A 22,757-nucleotide genomic window follows, 5' to 3' on the forward strand; every position below is an offset into this window, starting at 1 on the left:
TTGCCACAAATAGAGCTTTCTTTTGGTGGTATTTGATCACCTCTGCGGTTTTTATTTTTTGCGCTATAAACAAAAATAGAGCGACAATTTTGAAAAAAATTCTGTATTTTTACTTTTTGCTATAATCAATATCTCCCAATAATATATTAAAAAACGTTTTTTTCCCTCAGTTTAAGCCGATACGTATTCTTCTACATATTTTTGGTAAAAAAAAATGCAATTAGCAATTATTGATCGGTTTGCGCAAAAGCTATAGCGTTTACAAAATAGGGGATAGTTTTATAGCATTTTTTTTTTTTTACTAGTAATGGCAGCGATTTTTATTGTGACTGCGACATGGCGGGCACATCGGACATTTTTGACACGTTTTTGGGACCATTGTCATTTATACAGCAATCAGTACTATTTAAATGCACTGTTTCCTGTGTAAATGACACTGGCAGTGAAGGGGTTAACCAGGGGGTGGCAGTGTAGGGGTTAAGTGTGTCCTAGGGGCGTGTTACTAACTGTGGGGGCTGGGCTGTGTACTAGTGATCACTGATCTCTGCTCCAATCACAGGAAGCAGAGATCAGTGCCAATCACATTTGCTAGGCAGAACGGGGAGTTGCTGTTTACAACGGCATCTCCCCGTTCTCCTGCCCCATGAGGCGTTCGAGTCCACGGGACCCACGACCGCACTCAGGGGGGTCCCGGCTGGCATGGTGCGCACACAATGGCAGGGCGGCAAATTCAGCTAGACGTACCTGTATGCCAGTTTGCCTGCCCGTGCCATTCTGCTGACGTACATCATCGTGCGCCGGACGGGAACTGGTTAACTAAAGGCAAATCCACTTTGCACTATAGTGCATTTGGAAGTGCAGTAGCTGTAGATCTGGGGTATGCAAGGAAAATGAAAAAAAACAGCATTTTTGTTTGCACAGTGGAACGCGGTTAACAAGCATTTTGAAAGACAAGCAACTTTTAAAAAAAATTCTGACTCGGTTTGCAAGTGTTGTCTCACAAAACGAGCAGGATTCAAGCCTATGGGGTGTGCAGTACTGCATTCGGCCAGAGGTGCAGGGGCGCTGGTGATCCTCGGAATGGTTCAGAGCTGTTCGGAAATACTCAGTACCTGGGAGAGTTTCTAAGTTCAGCCGAGCTGTCCCTGAGTATTTCTGAGGTTCTGCGACCTCTGGCCACATGCGGTATTGCATGCAATAGAAGTCAATGTGGAATGAATAATCTTCGTTTCCATTGACTTCTATGGGGAAACTCGCTTTGATGTGCAAGTGCTTTGGATTACAAGCATTCTCCTGGAACGGATTATGCTCGTAATCCAAGGTTCCACTGTACATGATTGGATGATAGCAATGGGCAGAGCTTCCCCTCGGATCTACAGCGACTGCACTTCCAAGTGCACTTACAGTGCAAAGTGGATTTGCCTTTAGTAAATCAACCCCATGGTGTTGTAGAGACCTGAGCTAGGAGATATTTTTGTTTTACAATAGAAGGTATACACATAGGTGCCAGGTTTTCTGGATTTATGGCATGTAAATCTTTGTATAAATAAAGTGTGAACCAAAATCATTTATAAATGGAAGTGTTGTGACTCTTTATAGTACCTCCAAAGTCCCCTATTGAACTCTCTGTTTTGCTTGTAACAGCTTTAACTGTTAGTGAACACACAGACAATTTCTGCAGAATGCTTTATTAAATTTACACAGTACATGTGATATGAATTATAATGTGATTATAGTTTTGGCTGTTTGACTAAATGATGTTTACATTGTTTTCCATGTCATTTTTCTTAGTTAGGGAGTCTTCATATGAATATTTATACCCAACATTTACACAACTTTCACCCAAGATTCACACATTTTTTATTTGAAAAATGTGTGAATCTTGGGTGAAACAATTGGTAAATTCACCCCCTCGGAATCTAAATGTCATACCAGTCTAGATTGATGTGAAGTTTATTTTGTTGTACATTATGACAAGTAATAGGTTATATGCCTGATATGTCATATATCTCCTCTTCTCCTGATCCTTCAATATCCAGAGTATTCATATTCTCAGTAATAGGTGCAATAGTGGTTTCCAAAATAGTTGTTGGAATTAAGGTTATTGGTGTTTGGGTTGTTGTTGGAGTTTGTGTTGTTGTTGAAGCTACTGTAGTTGAAGTAGGAGTTCCGGTAGTTGTATTCTGACATGGCTTTGGATTCTGAAATAATAGTACAGTAGTTAAATGTATGGAATAAAAGAACACACCTGTAGTCATTTAAAGCAGACCTTTTGCTAACAATTAACTGACTTCTACATGTTAGCCCAAAGCTCTGCCCCATATAAAATCTCTAGCTGAAAACTTTTGGCTGGCTTCACACCTATGTTGTTTGAAAATATGTGGTAAAACTGAAGTTTTACCACTTGATACACCAGTTCATGGTAATACATGGCTTTATATTGTGTGTTGCATTGCTTTGCATTTAGAATGGCATCCAACCAACTACAGTAGTCTTCGGTACACTTTCACTGAAGTACACCATAATGTACATACCATACATTGTGATGTTCTGCATTAAGATAAAAAGTGCAAGGTTTTTATCGGTTGCCATGCCATGGACCAAAAAGGTGTCCAGGAAGGGCTCTGGTCAGGTGACAGTGAGGTGATACAGCCTTTCTGCTTCCTCTTGAGGAACCTGTGCGTCCTAAATATTATGAGAATTTTACAATTCTTTTGTTGTCTGTGCCTTCCTAATGAGGCCAGCTCCCCCCATCCCCCCTGTTACAGGGACAGGAAGTTAGTGAAGGGGTCACAAATGGAAATAAAAACTTGAAATAAAATGTAACTTTTACCCACTCAGTCCAAAAGAAAAAAAACTGACCGGTTTTAGACTTATGCCATCGTACACACAATCGGACTTTCTGACAGCAAAACCGTGGAATTTTGTTAGAAGGGTATTGGCTTCAACTTGTCTTGCATACACACGGTCACACAAATGTTAGCCAACAATTACAAATGTAGTGACGTAGAAGATGTAAGCTGAGCCGATGTGATATCTCCATTACGAACACTAGTTTTACAAGACCGAGTGATTCCGGCTCGTCCTTGATTCCGAGCATGCGTGTTTGTACTTTGGACTTTTGTCTGCTGGATTTGTGTACACACGATCGGAACGTCCGACAACACACATTTGTTAGAGGAAAATTTGAGAACATGCTAGCCAACATTTGTTGGCGGAAAGTCCGACAACAAATGTCCGATGGAGCATACACACGGACTTACCGCCAACAAGCTTACATCCAACATATCCCGACGGAAAATCTGATCGTGTGTGCGTGGCATAAATCTAAAATATAATGACACCTACATTTTATGATAAGCAAGATTATATGCTGGCGATTACCGTAAATACTTTAGAAAATGACATGTCATTTCCCATTATTCCCTTTACAATTAAATCTCACCAATGGAATCAATATTTTGGAGGGATATTTGTGATGTGGCAAAAAAAATTAAAAAATCATATAAAATATCCTAAAATAAAAACATTAAATATTTTTTTGTTAAACACTGCCAGCTGTTAAATTTGAGCTTCGAAAATATATAAAAACACCATTTAATCAAGTTATATATTCATATTTAAATAAGTTTTTATTTAAAAACAATAGAATTATGTCACTCTGGGGGTTATTTACGAAAGGCAAATCCACTTTGCACTACAAGTGCAAACTACAAGAACAAAGTGCACTTTAAATTGCACTGAAAGTGCACTTTGAAGTGCAGTCGCAGTAAATCTGAGGGGTAGATCTGAAATCAGGGAAGCTCTGCTGATTTTGCATTTCTTATTTCACTTGCATGTCCCCCTCGGATCCACAGTGCACTTTGCACTTATAGTGCAAAATTGATTTGCCTTTTGTAAATAACCCCCTCTATCTGATATTAGCCTTCTGTAATCTAATTAGGTTATACAGGCATACCCCACTTTTAAGTACACAATGGGGTTTATTTACTAAAGCTGGAAAGTGCAAAATCAGGCTCACTTCTGCATAGAAACCAATGAGCTTCTAACCCCAGCTTTGTTAATAAAACCGGAAAGCGCATTGGTTTCTATGCAGAAGTGAACCTGATTTTGCACTTTCCAGCTTTAGTAAATAAACCCCATTGTGTACTTAAAAGTGGGGTATGCCTGTACAATTCTCACACATGCATTTCTTTGCGTGTCTCGATGTCTACTTTGACTTCAGCTTTAATGCCTGATAGCTATCATAGCATTTGAACTGTAAACTGTACTATGTGTGTATGTAGTAGTGTTAGAAAAAAAATTACTGCTTTCCATGAATGCATTTCCTAATGTCTTCATTCAAAATTTACTGTATATCTTGTGTTACCAAAAAAGGAGCTTTCCATTGAGTATCAGCCTGGGCTTACATTATATGAAGAAAACACTCTGCTTTAGATATTGCTTAAGAATGAGGTAGTTTGTGACCCATGCCATTGCTTGCGTTATCCCATCTGCCTCTTGATGAATCTTTTCGTTTAACTCAGCGGGCTGAATGAAAAAAAACTGAGGAGCTCGCTGCACTACAATCCAATCTTAATACAGCGAACTCTCAGTTGAGCTATTGTGTTCTGATAGGAGGACTGCCCCCGACAGAACACACCGGTCGGCACTCGCAGCCATTGGCTGCAAGCGCTAATCGGATGCCGATCGGAAGATATTTTTCGGTCATGCCCCTTTGACAAAAGCTGGACAGGTTGCCGTTGAACCGGCCGATATTCGGCCTTTGTGTATGGGGCTTTAGGGGCTACTTCCCACACCATGTAGTTGTGGTTATAACTGCTTGTCCTATGGCAATACAGTATACAGAAGTAATTAAAACGCGCCATATACTAGTGGTTTTTTGAACAAACGTTTGTGCAAAAATTCTCAGTAGTTTAATGAATTGATGAATGTCATTTTAAAAGTACTTCAACATTTTGTTTGAGCTGTGAATGACCAGGCAATCTTCTATGATCTGTGACATATCCCAGAAAATTGCAGGGAGGGAGGGAGGAGAGGTTATCTTTCTTCCAGTGCCGCAGAGCCCCAGGAGGAAATGGGAGTGGGATACCTCTGAAAAGAGGGTATCCGCTTTCCCCCCAAAAAAATGACACACCAAATGAGCAATGTCAGGGGGTCACCTGCACTTAAAGTGGAAATTCCATTTTTGAGTGGAACTTCGCTTTAAGAAAAATGTTCCATCTTGATCCTTCAAATTTTCCTATACCTGCAGTTGAAAAAAATGCCAGTTTGACCCCACTAAAAGTAAAAAAAAATCAAGCGAACATTCTTAAAGTTTATGGGCAAGAGGAACCATTTCGTGCAGTAGGGTATCAGGCATCTCACAAAGCCAAAAATTGGATAGACATGGAAGATTCTGGCAGTGGCTGAGTTTGAAAACAGCAGAGTTTGGGCTTGCTGCTAACCAGAAAGGTATATGTTAAGAAGCTTCTATTGCATATAACATTTGTTGGGGGTTTTTGAAGTGACAGATTTGATATAAAAGTACTTGTTCATAAAGCCTGCATAGAGACTTGGTAAGCTCAAAAGCGTGTTATAGCCAATTGGGAAAGATGGGTGATATCGCTGTATTTAAGCAGACTTATTGTGCACAGAATTCAAATCTAATGTTTACCCGTTACAATCTCCTTCAAATCTATCATTTACTACTGTATGTAGTACAGGGACCTGCCTAATTGGATACAAATTGATTAGATAGATTAGGCAGGTCTGCATATTGCATAAAATTAAAGTTGATTGTACAAAGATTGTGACGATAGAATGTAATGTGTATGATGACCTTAGAGGCATGAGGTTTATTGAGGGCCATTTAAATAGAGAGAAGGCATCCTAAAGCTGGAACTGTACCTAAAATCTTTTAATTTTTCCGTTGGTACCTCTTTTGGTTTATATTTTCTTGAAACCAGAAAGAAAAAAGAGATGTCCTTGCAGCCTCTGAGTTGCCCTTCCTTCACTGAGCGTTAGGCTCTTTCATACGGGCAGACCGATAAGGTCCGCTTGTCAGACCTCCTATTGCCCTCTACGGAGCAGCAGATGTTAATGGATATGTGTCCATTGACACCCGCCAATATCCGATCCTGCCCACTAAAAACAGATGGCTGGGGATCCGGTGGATTGGATCAGATGATACTCGGGTGTAAACAGATAGGCGGTCTGTTTCCATCCAACTGCCCATAGAGGTAAACAAGGTGTGTCTGTTCACTCTCGGAGCAGACATGGATCTATCATCTACCTTCTCAGCGAGAATCAGCAGGCAGATCCCCCCACTGAGCAGGCGGATTCGCTGGCAGACTCTGCCAGTGTGAAAGGGGCCTTTAATGTAAACTGAACTCACTGGGGAGTTTTTCTGCATCGTCAGTATATTCCAATGAAGAATTAACTGGAGTGCTAATGACAGCATAACACTACTGTTACTGCTTTCCATGTGTATTTGCTATGAGAAAAAGGAGAAAATGCACTTCAGAGTCAGGGACCAACAATTTCAGCTCACAACAGATATTTAGCTCCCACAGTAGGATTGGAGATGGAGGGAGATCTCTGCGCCAGGGTCACAGGCACCGCATCATGCAAAATAAACATGAAAATGCTTTTCAGCCTAAAATTACCTCGTTTGGAAACTTAAATACATGCAGATGTTTAAATCCTGCTTTATGTCCACGATGAGGGAAATTTCCATGTATAGGTCTGCGTCCATGTGTGGGACCAAAGAAATGCTGCTTTCTTCTGTGTTCAGGAAGGTGACTATGCTTACGAGGCTTATTTGGAGAAAAAAAAACAATGAAAATCTTCTGTTCAACTGCAGTAATTGTATAAAATGCCAAACATAATAGTATTCTTGTGCATGGTGTGACTGTTAGGCTGGCCATAGACAGGGGGGTTGTCTTTCTTGCAAAAGTCGGGATTAATGGGGGGATCCCTCCTGCTGGGCCATTGTGTTCTCCCAGGACAGCTTCCCCCACCCCCCTTCCAGAAGAACACAATGAGCACAGAGATTATTGCTAGCAGCTATAACAGCCACTAGCAATAATCGTATGTAAAATCCGGCAGGCTGGTTGTACCCAAGTTGATTGATCAATCAGCTTGGGGACATTCAGCCTGCCCATACATGGTTCAAAACTCAGCTGGCTCCTACTGAACCGACCAAGATTCCAACTATCTATGGCCAACTCAACTGTTGCAGTGGCACTACAGTAAACATGTGTTATTGGATGAGCTTTTCGTTACAGGAATTCTGCCATCTAACAAGAAAGTGGAGAGTTCTTCCTTTTGGTTTTGGACATTCTTGATTGGCATCACTAATAATGAGCTTTTTATAGGCCTTTAAAAAAAATCAGCTCAGAAGCGATTGGAGGTCCAAAGCTAATTTTTTTTGGTGTGTTATAGCTTAAGCTTAGAGATTCATTGGAGTTGATTTACTAAAGTTACACTCTGCTGACTTACATTATCCAATCATATGCAAGCAACAATTTTTTTTTCCTTGCATGTGATTGAGTATTCTGTGTAAAATTAAGCTTTACCTCAATTACGAAGCCCTGGAGCAACTTTAGTTTCAAAGTGCTCTGTCTATTTGTCTTTAGTAAATCAACCCCAATATTTTCCAAAGTGGAATCATTGATCATCCTAACCAAATTACTTATTTCACTTTAGTGAACAAAACAATCCTTTAGATCCATGGTCCAACAGTTGAAAAGCTGCAAACAATTAACTCCCTAAGGACATGGACCACTGCTTTTACTAAAGCAGTGTGTACAGTAAGGTTTTGCAAAGAAATTGCAAAGCTTTTGGCAAGTTGAAGCCATCGTTATACAGACTGCTTTATACAGGCATACCCCACTTTTAAGTACACAATGAGGTTTGTTCACTAAAGCTGGAAAGTACAAAATCAAACTCACGTCTGACCAATGAGCTTCCTGGTTTTAATACCAAAGCTTAATTGAACAAGCTGGGGTTAGAAGCTCATTGGTTTCTATGCAGAAGTGAGCCTGATTTTGCACTTTCTAGCTTTAGTAAATAAACCCCATTGTGTACTTAAAAGTGGGGTATGCCTGTATAAGCTGAAGCCCATGTGAGCGTGATCTTAGGAGTTGACTGCAGCCTTCTAATAACCTTCTAATCTTCTACAGCAGAGGGTTAATCTTATATTTTGCACTTTTCCAAAAAATCTTCTAAGATAAAGCAAAACGAAATATTCTGATTAATTACTGGTTTGCTGCAAATTTTTAGGTCAATGCAGTGTATTTTTTTTTTTTAAATGAATTCCGGGGGAAAAAAATGTACACTTGAGTGGATCCACCACTGCAACGCAAAGGTTAACTGCTCGATATTCCTAGGGGATGGTGAATAAGGTGATAATTACCTTACTCCTCAGTCTCACAGGTGTCCTGTGAAGTTACAGAGGGCCTGCTCACATCCTGGGACTTTGGACAGTGGAGGAGGGGTGTGGACTACTGGGGGAGCAAGGAATAAGAATATCACCTTATTACTATTACCCAAGGCAAAGCAAGCAGTTAATGCTTGCACTGTATGAGTAAAGTTTTTTCCCCCAGATTTCAACTTTAAGGCTTATTTATAATTCTCCATTCACACCTGGGCAGTTTAAATTGCAGGCGGAATCGCTGTGATACGGCTCGTGATTCCAAAACGCTGCAAAATGCGGGATGCGCAAAGCTTGTAGCTTAAAAAGAAGCAGATGCTTCTTTTGGGCGACAGAGGCTCGAGTTGTGATTTGCCACAATAGCATTGCGATTTATCGCAACAAAATTGCACATCGATCGGGGTGCCATTAAGAAGTGATGGCAATCGCGAACGCGCCCCGCATTTTGCTGCAGTTTGGAATTGCTGGCAGAACCTCAACGATTTATCTGCGATTGGAATTGCCTAGGTATGAATGGAGCATAAATTAAAGTACAACAGGTGAAGCATACTTACTGGCCAGCCCTCAACTGCTATGAATAAAATGGCAAAGATTAACAGCAACTTCATCTTCAATTCCTGAAAGTTAAACATAATGTAGTTTAATGCATTGTAAAACATTTTTTTTTTGCTGTGTATTTACCTTTCTAGCAGTCTTTATTGTGGTACTTCCTGTGTCTGACCCCCGCGGATGTAGGCGTGTATCTTCTTCATCCCCGGCGGCGCACTGTCCCTTGGGAGCGAAGTGTCAGCATTTCCAGGATTCGGTGCGGATCGTGATGTCAACCTGGAAGTTTACAGCGCTCCGCGCCCTTAACACTGATCATGCGCGGGACCTAGCATTGAATGCTGGCAGCTCAGCATTCACTGCATCCAGGAAGTTAATGCTTGTGGGCAGGGCCGGTACAAGGGGTGGGCCGAAGGGGAGGATGCCCTGGGCGGAGCAATTTATTGTAGGAAGAGGGGTGCAGTCAGTGGCGTTGTGTGGGGGGTGCGGTCCGCACCCGGGTGACACCCCCTAGAGCAGTGATGGCGAACCTTGGCACTCCAGATGTTTTGGAACTACATTTCCCATGATGCTCTGGTACCTTGCATTGTAGTGGAGCGTCATGGGAAATGTAGTTCCAAAACATCTGGGGTGCCAAGGTTCGCCATCACTGCCCTAGAGGTATGACATATTTCCGACTCTCCCGAGAGTGATGAAAGCCCTGGCATTTTTACTTTGCAGTTGACCCGCTGGAACAACACCTCCAGCGCCGCACCTGGTATGTGTCCTTCATTCTCCAAGTTCTTCCTCCTAATTCCCTGCTGAGCCAGTGAGCCTGTCACATCTCACAGACAATGATGTCACACACTATCTCCGCCCTCGTCTCCTCTCCAGCTGCCGCCCGGTGTTCTGACATATAGTGTCCTGCCATCGGATACTGTCCGCTCCGTACTGCGCATGCGCAGCGCTTGCGCAGTACAGAGCAGAAGACGCTTCAGAAAATCTCCAAATATGAACGGCGCCTGCGCCGTGAGTCGAGGTGGTAGCCCCACCATCCAAGCCGACATAGGGCTGGCAAAATTAGAATGCCCCTCGCGGGCTCGCTTCCCTCGCCACGATTCAGGCTCGGCCTCGCTGCGCTCGGCTCATTTTATTCCAACTCTATGTCCACTTGGATGGTGGGGCTAGAACCTGGACACACGGCACAGGCGCCGCTCATCTTCGGCTATTTTCGGAATATGTGTGTGCAGTGTACTTTACAATTCTGGCCTTTCGGTCCTCTTGCAGTTTGATTGTGGTATACAAATTTGTGCTAACTGTGTGCCTAATATTACCTACTGATTGATTAATTGCAAAATTCCAGCCACATCCACATGGGGAGGCACATGCTAGTGGGCGCAGGTTGGGATTCTTCCAAAGAAGTGGGGTTCCTTAACCCTTTCATGCCTAAGCCTATTTCTGACATTTGTTGCTTACAAGTTAAAATCTGTATTTTTTGCTAGAAAATTACTTAGAACTCCAAACATGATATGCATTTTTCTTAGCAAAGACCCTAGAGAATAAAATAGTGATTGTTGCAATGTTTTATGTCACACAGTATTTGCGCAGCGGTCTTTCAAACACAATTTGAAAGAAAAACGAAGGTTCTTCACTCTCCTCCCTCTCTGTCCCTCTCATCATTTGAAGTTCACTGTATAAGCCTATTCTCTCCAACTTCCCTAAGAATTGCTGTGATCTACCGCCCCCTAGCAACTGTTATCAACTTTCCTTGATGAGTTTTTGGCCTACTTTCTCTCTTCTGAAATTCCCACAATCCTTATTGGTGACTTCAACATCCCTATTAATACAAACCCTCCTGCTGCTTCTAAACTTCTTAGTCTAACCTCCTCATTTGACCTGAAACAATGGGTACATGCTTCTACTCACTCTGTTGGCAACACCCTTGACCTTGTATTCTCCTACCTATGCACTCCATGCCACCTCTCCAACAATCCTTTTCCTCTCTCTGATCACCACCTTATTAGTTTCACTTTCTCCCTATCTTTCACCAACTTTGCCTCCAATCACCTAATCACCTTCGCCACTTCAACCCTTCTATCCTTTATTCTGCTACTGACCACTTCTATGACAAAATCTCACCCCCGTCCTGCCCCAACCAAGCCACTTCTGCCTACAATAATTCCCTGTCCTCAACCCTGGACAAGCTCCCACCCCTAACTACACACAGAAACAGGCCTCAACCCCTACAACCCTGGCAAATAGATGACACCAGAAATTTAAAAAAACTTAGCTGTGCTCTTGAGCGTCTGTGGCATAAGACTAATGCCGCATACACACGACCGTTTTTTCCATCAGAATAAACTTTGGCAGTTTTTCCGACAGAGTTCTGCTGAAACGGACTTACCTCCACACGATCACACCAAAGTCTGATAGTTTAGAATGCAGTGACGTACAACACATACGATGGGACTAGAAAAAGGAAGTTCGATAGCCAGTAGCCAATAGCTGCCCTTGCTTTGTTATTGGTCCATCGGAACAGCATACAGATGAATGTATTTCCCGATAGAAATTGATTCTGTCGGAAAGGTTTAAAACATGTTCTATTTCTAGGTCCGTCAGAATTTTTGGAAAAAAAAGTCAGCTGAAGCCCACACATGATCAGAATATCCGATGAAATGTTTCCATCTGACTTTTTCTGCTGGAAAGTCCGACCGTGTGTACACGGCATAAGTCTCTCAAAGACTTCAACCAATACAAATCTGCCCTCCAAAAATACAATTCTTGCCTCCACACTGCCAAGCAGACCTATTTTACCACTCTCATTAACACCTTCTCATCCAGTCCCCATCAACTTTTCTCTACCTTCAACTGTTTACTTCATCCTCCACTGCCTCCCCCGACTAACTCACTCACTGCCCAGGAGATTGCTAATCACTTCAAAAATAAGTTTGATACAATTTGCGATGAAATCTCCACTCTACAGGTATCTCACCCAGTTAACACCCCATATCAACAGGTACAATTGACACTCCCCTTATTCAAACCTGCTACTATAGACAAAGTTGCTGAACTCCTATCTAATGCCCACCTAACCACCTGTCCCCTGGACCCTATTCCCTCTCTTCTGGAATCTTCCCCAACGCTCTAAAAAATGCACTGGTCACTCCCACGCTTAAAAAGCCAACCTTGAACCCTACCAATCTTAACAATCTATGCCCTATCTCCTTGCTCCCCTTTTCCTCTAAACTCCTTGAATACCTGGTCTACAACCAAGTGACCACCTCATAAAGAATAACCTTCCTAATCCCCTTCAGTCTGCATTTTGCCCTCAACAATTCACAGAAACTGCTCTTCGAGAACTCACAAATGACTTACTAACCGCAAAAACCAATGGACACTATTCTGTACTCCTTCTTCTGGACCTTTTGGCTACCTTTGATACGGTTGACCACCCCCTCCTTACTTTACTGCCTCGGTCTCCATCACCACGCTCTTTGGTGGCTATCCCAACGCACCTTCAGTGTCACTTATGATTCTACTTCCTCCTCTCCTCTTCCCTTCTCCATCGGAGTCCCCCCAAGGTTCTGTTCTTGTACCTCTCTTATATCTATCTGGATATCACACCACCTCCTCAAATTCAACTTGTCCAAAACCGAGCTTATATAATTTCCTCCCCCATGTGCCTCTTCCCCTGACTTCTCTGTCAAGAGCAATGGCACAACCATCCACCCATCCCCACATTCCAGAGTGCTAGGTGTGATCCTGAACTCTGAACTCTCCTTTTCGGCCCCACATCCAATCCCTTTCCAAGATTGCCGCCTCAACTCTGCAACATCTCCAAACTACGTCCCTTCCTAACCAATGATTCTCCTGATTCACTCCCTAGTTATCTCTCACCTCAACTACTGCAACTCCCTCCTCATTGGCTTACCTTTAAATAGACTATCCCCCCTTCAGTCCATCATGAATACTGCCGCCAGACTCATCCACCTTACAAACTGCTCAGCGTCTGCTACCCCTCTCTGCCAATCCCTCTATTGGCTGCCACTTGCCCAACAAATTGAATTCAAAATACTAACAATAAGTTACAAAGCCATCCACAACTCTACCCCCAGCTATATCTAGCCTAGTATCAAAACTACTAGCCTAGTCTCAAAATACCAACCTAATCGTCCTCTTCGTTCCTCCCAAGACCTCCTGCTCTCTTGCTCCCTCTCCACCTCCTCCCGTATTCACCTCCAGGACTTCTCCAGAGTCTCTCCCATCCTCTGGCATATCCTACCCCAATTTGTCAAACTATCTCCAAATCTATCTACTTTTAGGCAATCCCTGAAAACCTTTCTTTTCGGAGAAGCCTACCCTCCCTCCACCTAACAACTGTTCTTTTATTTTCTTCATCAGCTCATCCCCCGCAGTTATTACCCTTTTGTATCACTTGACCCTCCCTCCTAGCTTGTAAGCTCTAATGAGTAGAGCCCTCTGATTCTTCCTGTATTGAATTGTATTGAAATTGTACTGCTGCCAGTCTCATCCATCTTACCAGCAATTCAGCTGCTGCTGCCCTTATCTTCCAATCCGTTCACTGGCTTCCGCTCGCCCAACAAAGAAACATTTTGCATGGTAACAACAACATTCAAAGCCATACCAAACCTAGTTTAGCAATATCACTTAAACCATCCTCTTCACTCCTCTGAAGACCTCCTGCTCATTAACTTTCTCACTGGCTCTTCTCATGCTCACTCCCAAGACTTTTCCAGAGCTTCTCCCATTGTTTGGAATTCTCCATCCAATTTGTCTTCTACTCTGTTCACCTTGTAGCCAAATCCAGAAAACTCTCTTCTGGGAAGCCAGCCCACCTCTATCTAACAAATAAATGTTTTACTTTCTCCATCATCTCATGCCTCACAGTTATCACTTTTTGTATCACCTGCCCCTCCCTTTTAGATTGTAAGCTTTCACAAGTAGGGTCCTCTTAACCTGCTTGTCGTGAATTCTATTGTAACTGTACTGTCTTCCTTTACTCTGTAAAGCACTGCACAAACTGTTGGGTCTTTATATATCTGTATAATAAAAATAATAATCCCTCTATTTTAGCTCTTCGTATTCTGATTCTAATTCAGAATTATCATCTAACATGTTGGGTCCCCTTAAAATGTTTATTGCATTATTAGAATGGTATTCTTACCTTGATGAGAGAGGCAAGTCAGTGTTCTAAGAGGCTTGGTTATTGATGTGCCACAGCGAGCCTATATATACCATTTGAACAGGACTCACACAACAAATGAGATCATTGTCTTAGTGATTGATTGCTAAATTCTATGCATAATAAATGGCTTTATGATGATGAGTAATTGAATAATGCGCAATCTAGACTGTTAAAATTACAACACAAAGGCTTCATTTGTAGAATCACAGCCAAAAATAACCTTATATATTGCGTAGTGCTTCATCTTTCTTAGAAAACTACCTATGAACATGTGACCTTTAAAACCTTCAAAAGTACATTTTATATGTTCTGATATATATTTTTGCCATTTGTAATATTCTTTTATTTATTACAGGTACTTATAGCGCCAACAATTTACATAGCGGTTTTACATATTTGTTGTGCATTTACATCAGTCCATGTCCTCAAGGAACTTACAATCCTAGGACCCAGCTGACATTCATGAGGAGAAGCACAGAGAGGTGCCAGGTAGGCATAGTGTGACACTATTTATAAAAAAAATAGTTTTATACAGTCATACATATACTAGGGTCAATTTAGACAGGAGCTAATTAACCTACCTTCATCTCTTTGGAGTGTGGGAGGAAACCCACACAGGGGGAACATGAAAACTTCAGGCAGGTTGTGCCGTAGTTGGGATTCAAACCAACGCTCCTAGTGCTATAATATAATAGTAATATATAGTATCAAATCCACACAAAATAACTCCCATTTGTCTATTAATGGAAGAATCATTATTAGATTCCTACACCTTTGTCCCAGTTTCTTCCACTGCCATCCCTTATTTAGACTTACATAGACTAAAGTGTATTTCCACTTTTGCAGCCAAATCTGGATAACACCTACAGTAATTTATACAATATTTGTTACATGTTCTCATTCACATAGCATACCCTAAAAAATATATATAAAAACTGTAGCTTACCTTTTTTTTAGTTGCGCTATTTTGGATCTTCCATCACTGTAAAATCCTACTAATTGTCTTTGTTTATGAGGGGCTAGGCAGCTGTGTTAGTTGTAATTAACCCGGTCTGTACTGTGCAGGAAGATCTTTATTATCAGTTGTAACTAGATTTGAACAGTGTGTCCTATATGGTTAAAGGTGTAGAGGCTGAGTTTCTTGCATTGTATGGTAATGAGAAAACTTTGCAGTCAGCCATGACACCTTCTCCTGAGAAGCATCTAAAAGGTAAAAAAAATATTTTTAAATTTTTTTTGCTAGGTATGCTATGGGAACACCAAACAAACATATAGTGGGGTTTTCTCAAATTTCTCTGCAGAAGTGGAAATATGCTTCAAAGGTGAACTCCAGGAATTAGTTGTATTTGCATACTTCTATTGGTCTAGCTTGGCACAATGTAATTATGCATCACTCACACCATTGAGAAAGCTGGAAATCACTGTAGCAATCATTACTGCTATTGTGATGGCTGTGATTTTCAGCAACGCTGCAATTGGTAGAAGGCTTTGTATTTTTTTTTCTACTAATACATGTCATTCTCTTTTTTTTTTTCACCTCTTCCAATCAGAGAATGTCTTGTATTCATTGGAAAAAACAAAACAAAACAATGCATTCTATGTATGACAACAGTGCTGAGCTAATGACCCCCCTATGGTCAGTATGCAGCAGAGAAGCCACTTGCAAAGAATCTGAGCAGGATTTGGAAGATTGCGGCTAGCACCAACTACTACACTGATTTCCAGCTTCCCCAAAAGCCCATCCAGTGTTAGTAATGCCTACCTACTTTGTTGTAAACTAGACCCTTGTAAGGATTCAATACAAATAATTCCTTGGGTTCAAATTTATTGTATAGATCTGTGAACATACATTTGCTATACATTTATGGTGTTATCTGTAAATACATGTAAATGTTCAATATGCATATTGATTGTGGTTTCTATGGCTGGGTGAGTGATAGGGGGATGCTTTTGCCTAGGAAAAATGTTCTCCTTTCCCATCTCCAAATGCTGTGAAGTACACTACAATAGTCACACAAGCATACTTACACACATGCTTTAGGGCCGACATATTTATACAGGCATACCCCACTTTTAAGTACACAATGGGGTTTATTACTAAAGTTGGAAAGTGCAAAATCAGGCTCAATTCTGCATAGAAACCAATGAGCTTCTAACCCCAGCTTGTTCAATTTAGCTTTGGTAATAAAACCTGAAAGCTGATTGGTTTCTATGCAGAAGTGAGCCTGATTTTGCACTTTCCATCTTTAGTAAATAAACCCCATTGTGTACTTAAAAGTGGGGTATGCCTGTAATTAAAACGGTTGTAAAGGCTAGACATGTTTACCTTTATGTTTTAAAGATAAAAGATAAAAAATGTCCCAGTATTTGTACCACCTTCCAAATACCAAATACTTGGGTTCTCACTCGATCGAGTGTTGTACCAATCTTTAGCGGCTCTCTCCTCTCTCAGGACATTCACAGGACAGAGGCAGCAGTTGGATCCGTTGGCTACTGCTGCTGCCAGTCCAATCCTGTGAAATGGGACAGGGGTGGGGCTGAGCCACACTGTGTAATGTGTGTGTGTGTCAATGGAGGTCATTCCAGTCTCCTAATTGTAAACACGGAAGCAACGTCATGACGTCACTTCCTGTTTACTCGGCTGCCAATGGTGCCAGATTTAAAAAAATATACAGTATTCAGAATCGCCATTTTCGGCGATCTGAGTATTTTGAAGTGTAAAGGAGGGATCGGGGGTCTTTTAGTCCCCCGATCCCTCCATAAAGAGTACCTGTCACCACCTATTACTGTCACAAGGGATGTTTACATTCCTTGTGACAGCAATAAAAGTGATCACATTTTTTTTTTTTTTTTTTTTTAGAAACAACTTATTAATTTAAAAATTAATAAAATAAGAACTTTTTTTTTAAAGCGCCCCCCCCGTCGCCGCCAGCTCGCGCAGCAAAGAAAACGCATACGGAAGTCGCACCCGCATATGTAAACGGTGTTCAAATCACACATGTGAGGTATCGCCGCGATCATCAGAGCGAGAGCAATAATTCTAGCACTTTACCTCCTCTGTAACTCTAACCTGGTAAGCGGCAAAAAAATGTCAAGCGTCGCCTATTGAGATTTTTAGGTAGCGTAGTTTGTCGCCATTACACGAGTGCATGCAATTATAAAGTGTGACATGTTTGGTATCTATTTACTCGGCGTAACATTATCTTTCACATTATGCAAAAAAATTGGGCTAATTTTTTTGTTTAGTTTTTTTAAATTCATGAAAGTGTCCCTTTCCCCAAAAAGTTGCATTTAAAACACCTCTGCGCAAATACCGTGTGACATAAAATATTGCAACAATCGCCAGTTTATTCTCTAGAGTCTCTGCTCAAAAAATATATATAATGTTTGGGGGTTCTAAGTAATTTTCTAGCAAAAAATATGGATTTTAGCTTGTAAACACCAAATGTCAAAATTAGGCATAGTCATGAAAGGGTTAAGTTCCACAGTGAGTCTAACAAGCATGCTATTCTGCATATACAGAGAGATTTTACTGTTGAGGGTTTGGTAACACTTTAACAAACTGTACGATCATTATGAATGTACATTTTGTGTCTCGATTGTGTATGGAAAATGCAGGTTTTGTCATATCCACCTATTATCTGGAATAAGAGTTTGGCTGTTCTTCAGGTATTGTGCTTGAAATAATTAGGAATATGGCTTAAGATTTGTTTCCTGCCTGCGTGCAAACATTTGAGAAGTGAAATATACATTTTCCAAATTAATAGTTGTTTCATTCACAGGGACAAAGCAGAGAGTGTTGAACACAAAGAAAGTTTCTTTTCTTTTGCACCCTCGTAATGCGATTAAGCTTCATTTGGCTGGCATATAAGATCATCAAGTCCAAACACATACAAATGCCAAATACTGGCATCCCTGTTTCAAGAGTACTTATGATTGTCAATAGGCCAGTTAACCCAAAACAGAAATTAAAAATATGAAATGTAAAGAGTGATTCTAATTGTACCTAAGCAGTATTCTGAAAGAATTTAATAACTGTAAAAAGTTCAGCACTGTCCTAAAAAATGTGGTGCATATACTGTATAAATACATGCCAATAAGGAAAAACAGTGTGCAATCATCACTTCTTTGTACATGTGTAAATACCCAACTACATACAATACTATGAATACCTGTGTTCTTTATTACATAATGTAAAAACAAACTCCAGGTACAGCAATATATCAAACAATTCTCAAATGAATACATATAAAAAAAATGAAGGGTATGTGATCACCTGAGTCTCATTGACAAATAACTTCAGGTGAAATACAGGACTCTGAAAACGTGGTGTGGCTGTTTCAAGATGCACAATAAGGAGGCGCTCCTTATTGTGAAAGATGGGCTACATGGTCAAGTCGCCAAAAGAAAGCCATTACTACACAAATGCCACAAAGTATCCCACTTACAATATGCCAGATAGCACAAGATAAGCCTCAAACCTTCTGGCCCAAAGTCATTTGGAGTTATGAGACCAAAATTTATCTTTTTGGCCACAATCATAAAGGCTTCATATGGAGAGGAGTTAACAAGGCCTGTGATGGAAGGTACAGCATTCCTACTGTGAAACACGGAGGTGGATCACTGATGTTTTGGGGATGTGTGAGCTACAAAGGCACAGGAAATTTGGTCAAAATTGATGGCAAGATGAATGCAGTATGTTATCAAAAAATACTGGAGGAACATTAGCATTCATTAGCCAGGAAGCTGCGCATGGGACGTACTTGGACATTCCAACATGACAATGATCCAAAACACAAGGTCAAGTCGACCTGTCATTGGCTACAGCAGAATAAAGTAAAGGTTCTGGAGTGACCATCTCAGTCTCCTGACCTCAATATCATTGACCCACTCTGGGGAGATCTCAAACGTGCTATTCATGCAAGATAGCCCAAGAATTTACAGGAACTGGAGGCTTTTTGCCAAGAGAAATGGGCAGCTTTACCATCGGAGAAGATAAAGAGCCTCATCCACAAATACCGCAAAAGACTTCAAGCTGTCATTGATGTTAAAGGGGGCAATACATGGTATTAACGACCGGGGAATGTAAACTGTTGATCGGGGTCATTTGGGTAGTTTCTGTTATCATTGTGATTTAAAAAGAGCAAACACAGTTGATTGATAATTAAATGGCTTCAGCCAAACACTAACTATGAGTGAAAGAAAAGTTTTTGTTGTTATCATTCATATTCTCTGAAAAATGGCCAAGAAATCATTCTGCCAGGGTATGTAAACTTATGAGCACAGCTGTATATGGTTGGCTTTTCTGGTATGTACCTCATTACCAGAAATGTCCACAATATTACCTGATTGGGTTATATAATATATAGACCCTTCACATATATATACTATGCATATGGTTGGCCTTCCCATTGCTATTTGACTACTTGGATATACACTTTTGTTGCAGTTGCCAATCGTGTTGGACATTGAGGGACATCAAGGGTTAAGGCCCGTACACATGATCAAAAAATCTGAAGATACATTTTCTGATAGTGCGTACCCTCTTCACTTTCGATGTGAGACTAGCATCAAACACAAAACTGAAGAAAATTCGTCCAATAATCTGACCGTGTGTGCAAGGCTTTACACTTTTTGGCCCCCATGTTATGCTTGTCCTTCATCTGTCCCCTGGTGGTTCTTTGCTGGTTCCTTCCCTTCAACCCCTGGGATAAACACATCTTGCCACCCCCTGCTGGCTGGCTTTTGAGCCAATGAGCGATCTGCATATGGTGTTATTGTGAACCTGCCACGCCCTATAAGGGGTATATATGGAGGTATTAGCATCATGGGAGCCTTTTTTTTTCATGACCCCACACTCCACATGTTGAGGACACGTATCATGGTAAGCAGTCTTAAGGCCCGGACGCACATTGAGAGTACCCTCTTCACTTTCGATTTGAGACTAGAATCAAACAAAAAACTGACGAAAATTCGTCCAATAATCTGACCGTGTCTACAAGGCTTTAGACCCCATACACACTATTAAATTTTCTGCAGATTTTTGTCTTTACCATTCAGATTTCAGATTCAGATTGACCAAAATCATATAAAATGACGTCAAACCTTAAGAGTTTTTTGTATGCAATCAGGCAGGCGCTTGCACTACATGGTTTTGGTAAATCTGAAGACAAAAATCTGCAGAAAATCTAATAGTGTGTATGGGGTCTGAAGCCTCGTGCACACGATTGGATTTTCAGCAGCAGGGAATTGTGTGATGACAGACTGTCTAAAATTCGACCGCTAGTACGCTCCTTCAGACAATTGTTGTCCAACTTTCCGCCAACAAATGTTGGATGGGGGGCGTGTCCAAGATGGGAGAGGACGCTCCGTAACAGAGCTCCCGGAGTCCGGCTATTAATCCTCCTTATTTGGCGGCATCCGAGTGACCCTGAGTGGTAGAGTGCACTCTGTCAGTGGCAGGGACTCCCGGGTCATGGCCGGAGGTCGGTCACGAAGGTCTTTGCAACCCTCAGCCGCACGGGACAAGGCCCCGGCCGGAGGCCGGGCCGCATCCTCGAGTCACATGGCGTCTCAGACAGAAGCCGCAGACTCTCCTCCTGCGGCCGCGGCAGACATCGCTGCGGCTCTACAGACTATAGCCACGGGTCAGGCGGTGCTGATGGACAAAATGGACCACCTGCAGACCAACGTGGATTTTATTCGCCGCAACCTGGACTCCTTTCGTGGCAGGGTTGCAGAGGTGGAGCAACGGGTGTCGACGACGGAGGATGCGGTGCGGGACCATGCCGGTGACCTCCATACCCTGAAGGTCAGAGTCAAGGCCCTGGAGACCCGAGCAGAGGACGCCGAGAACCGGAATCGGCGCAACAATCTGCGCATCGTTGGCCTTCCGGAGGGCTCAGAAGGTAACGACCCTGTCTCCTTTATAGAACGGCTGCTTAAGGAACTGCTGCCGAGGGCCCATTTCTCCCCCTTCTTCACAGTTGAAAGAGCCCACCGTATGCCGGCTACATGTGGCCCGCCGGGGTGCTCCACCTCGCACCTTTAATTTTAAACTCCTGCATTATAAGGGCAGAGATGTGGTGCTGCGGGAGGCTAGAGCGATCCAGGATCTTACGTTTGAAAACGCACGGCTAATGATATTCCCTGACTACACCATGGAGACGCAGCGCCAAGTCATTTGATGCGGTCCGTGCCAAGCTGCGATCCAAGGGGTTGAAATATAGCATGCTTTTCCCGGCCCGGCTGCGGGTGGAGGATGGGGAGATGGTGAGATTTTTTACTTCCCCGGCAGAGGCCTCCTCATGGATTGAAACAGTGCAGAGGCACTGATCTACCAGTAACCTGAACTTTGTTGCCACTCAGCTGGCCACTTGGCCATATCCTGGTTCTCTGTTTGTTTGGGGTCCTTGGAGGGGTGGGGGGCCAGTTGACTGAAACCTGTGGAGGAGCAGCCTGGACGGCCCAGTAACCTATTGTGGATTCCCCCCCTGATGGAACTTGCCACCTGCTCTGCTGAATCTGTTGCCCTACGGGCCCCCCAGGTGCTGTTGAACTTCCGACCCTGAGGAACTACGGAACTGGACATGGCCGCTGCCTTATAGGAACATGGTCCCCTTCGGGCCTTCTTACAGCCCCTGCCCAGCTAGTCCCCCTTGATTTGCCGGCACGCTGAATCTGATGGCCACCCTGCCAGCCACACAGACGTCTCCTGCTATCCTGATTGCCTGGGGGTCCTGGTGGAATGGGAGATGTGATGACTGCTACCTGGAGAGGGGTGACCCGGCCTAGTTTAGCTCCAATTGGGGTTTGCCTTGTCTCCCAACTCTAAGGCCCCTATGTCGCAGTGCCCCTGGCCTATTGGATCTGTGGTTCCGGCCATTTGGCGGTCTTGAGGGTGGGTGGTCCCCATGCCCTTCCATTCCCCTTGCCAAGTTTGAAATCTAAGCCTCATGCCCCCGGTCTAGGCCGGGAGAAAAGTTTACAATGACTTGCCGGACTCCGATACCCGCTCCATGTACTGTTTATCAGAGGACGGGTCTCTGGTGCCCTCTTGCAGTGCACGTCCCCACGGGGGCCTGTTGTCCCTTTTTGGTTTGGGAGTGAAGCCCCCTCCGGGTTGGGTGGGGGGTGGGGGGGTTGGGGGTGGGGTTATTGTTCTAATCCAACATGTTGGTGTTTGTGTGAGTCAGCTTGGTATATGTCATTACTGTTTTATGTCTTCCATTGAAACTGTACTGCAGCGGATACGATCTAGACCTGCGGAATGGTATGTGGAGCTTAATGTCTTCCTGTAAAATTTTATCCTGGAACACCAGGGGATTGAACACTAAGATTAAGAGGTCACTGGTGTTCCAGTTTTTGCAAAAGCACTCTCCCCACGTCTGTATTTTGCAGGAGACACACCTAACAGGAAGCAGAGTTATGAGTTTGGGCAGGAATTGAGTGGGCCACTCCTATCACTCGACCTATTCGAATCTAGCGAGGGGAGTGAGTGTTCTTATCCATAAGTCTCTATCTTTTCAACTTTTGGCCCTGGAGGTGGACCTGATGGGGAGATTTGTCATTATCTATGCTAATATTATGTCACTGGAGGTGGTGTTGGTG

At 42.6% G+C, this 22,757-nt stretch overlaps 1 long non-coding RNA gene across 1 annotated transcript; it reads right to left on the bottom strand.

The window, feature by feature from the left end:
* Nucleotides 1-1,672: 1,672 nt before the first annotated feature.
* LOC143976096 (uncharacterized) lies at nucleotides 1,673-14,211 on the bottom strand. Its single transcript, XR_013272505.1, has 4 exons — nucleotides 14,127-14,211; nucleotides 8,971-9,033; nucleotides 6,648-6,797; nucleotides 1,673-2,201 (listed from the first exon to the last, which is right to left on the bottom strand). It is a non-coding gene; the product is annotated as an uncharacterized LOC143976096 (long non-coding RNA).
* Nucleotides 14,212-22,757: the final 8,546 nt, after the last annotated feature.

Source organism: Lithobates pipiens, unplaced genomic scaffold (genome assembly GCF_037356315.1).
Source record: "Lithobates pipiens isolate NorthernLeopardFrog02 unplaced genomic scaffold, aLitPip1_a1.2 Scaffold_13, whole genome shotgun sequence".
In the NCBI taxonomy this organism is placed as follows: Eukaryota; Metazoa; Chordata; class Amphibia; order Anura; family Ranidae; genus Lithobates; species Lithobates pipiens.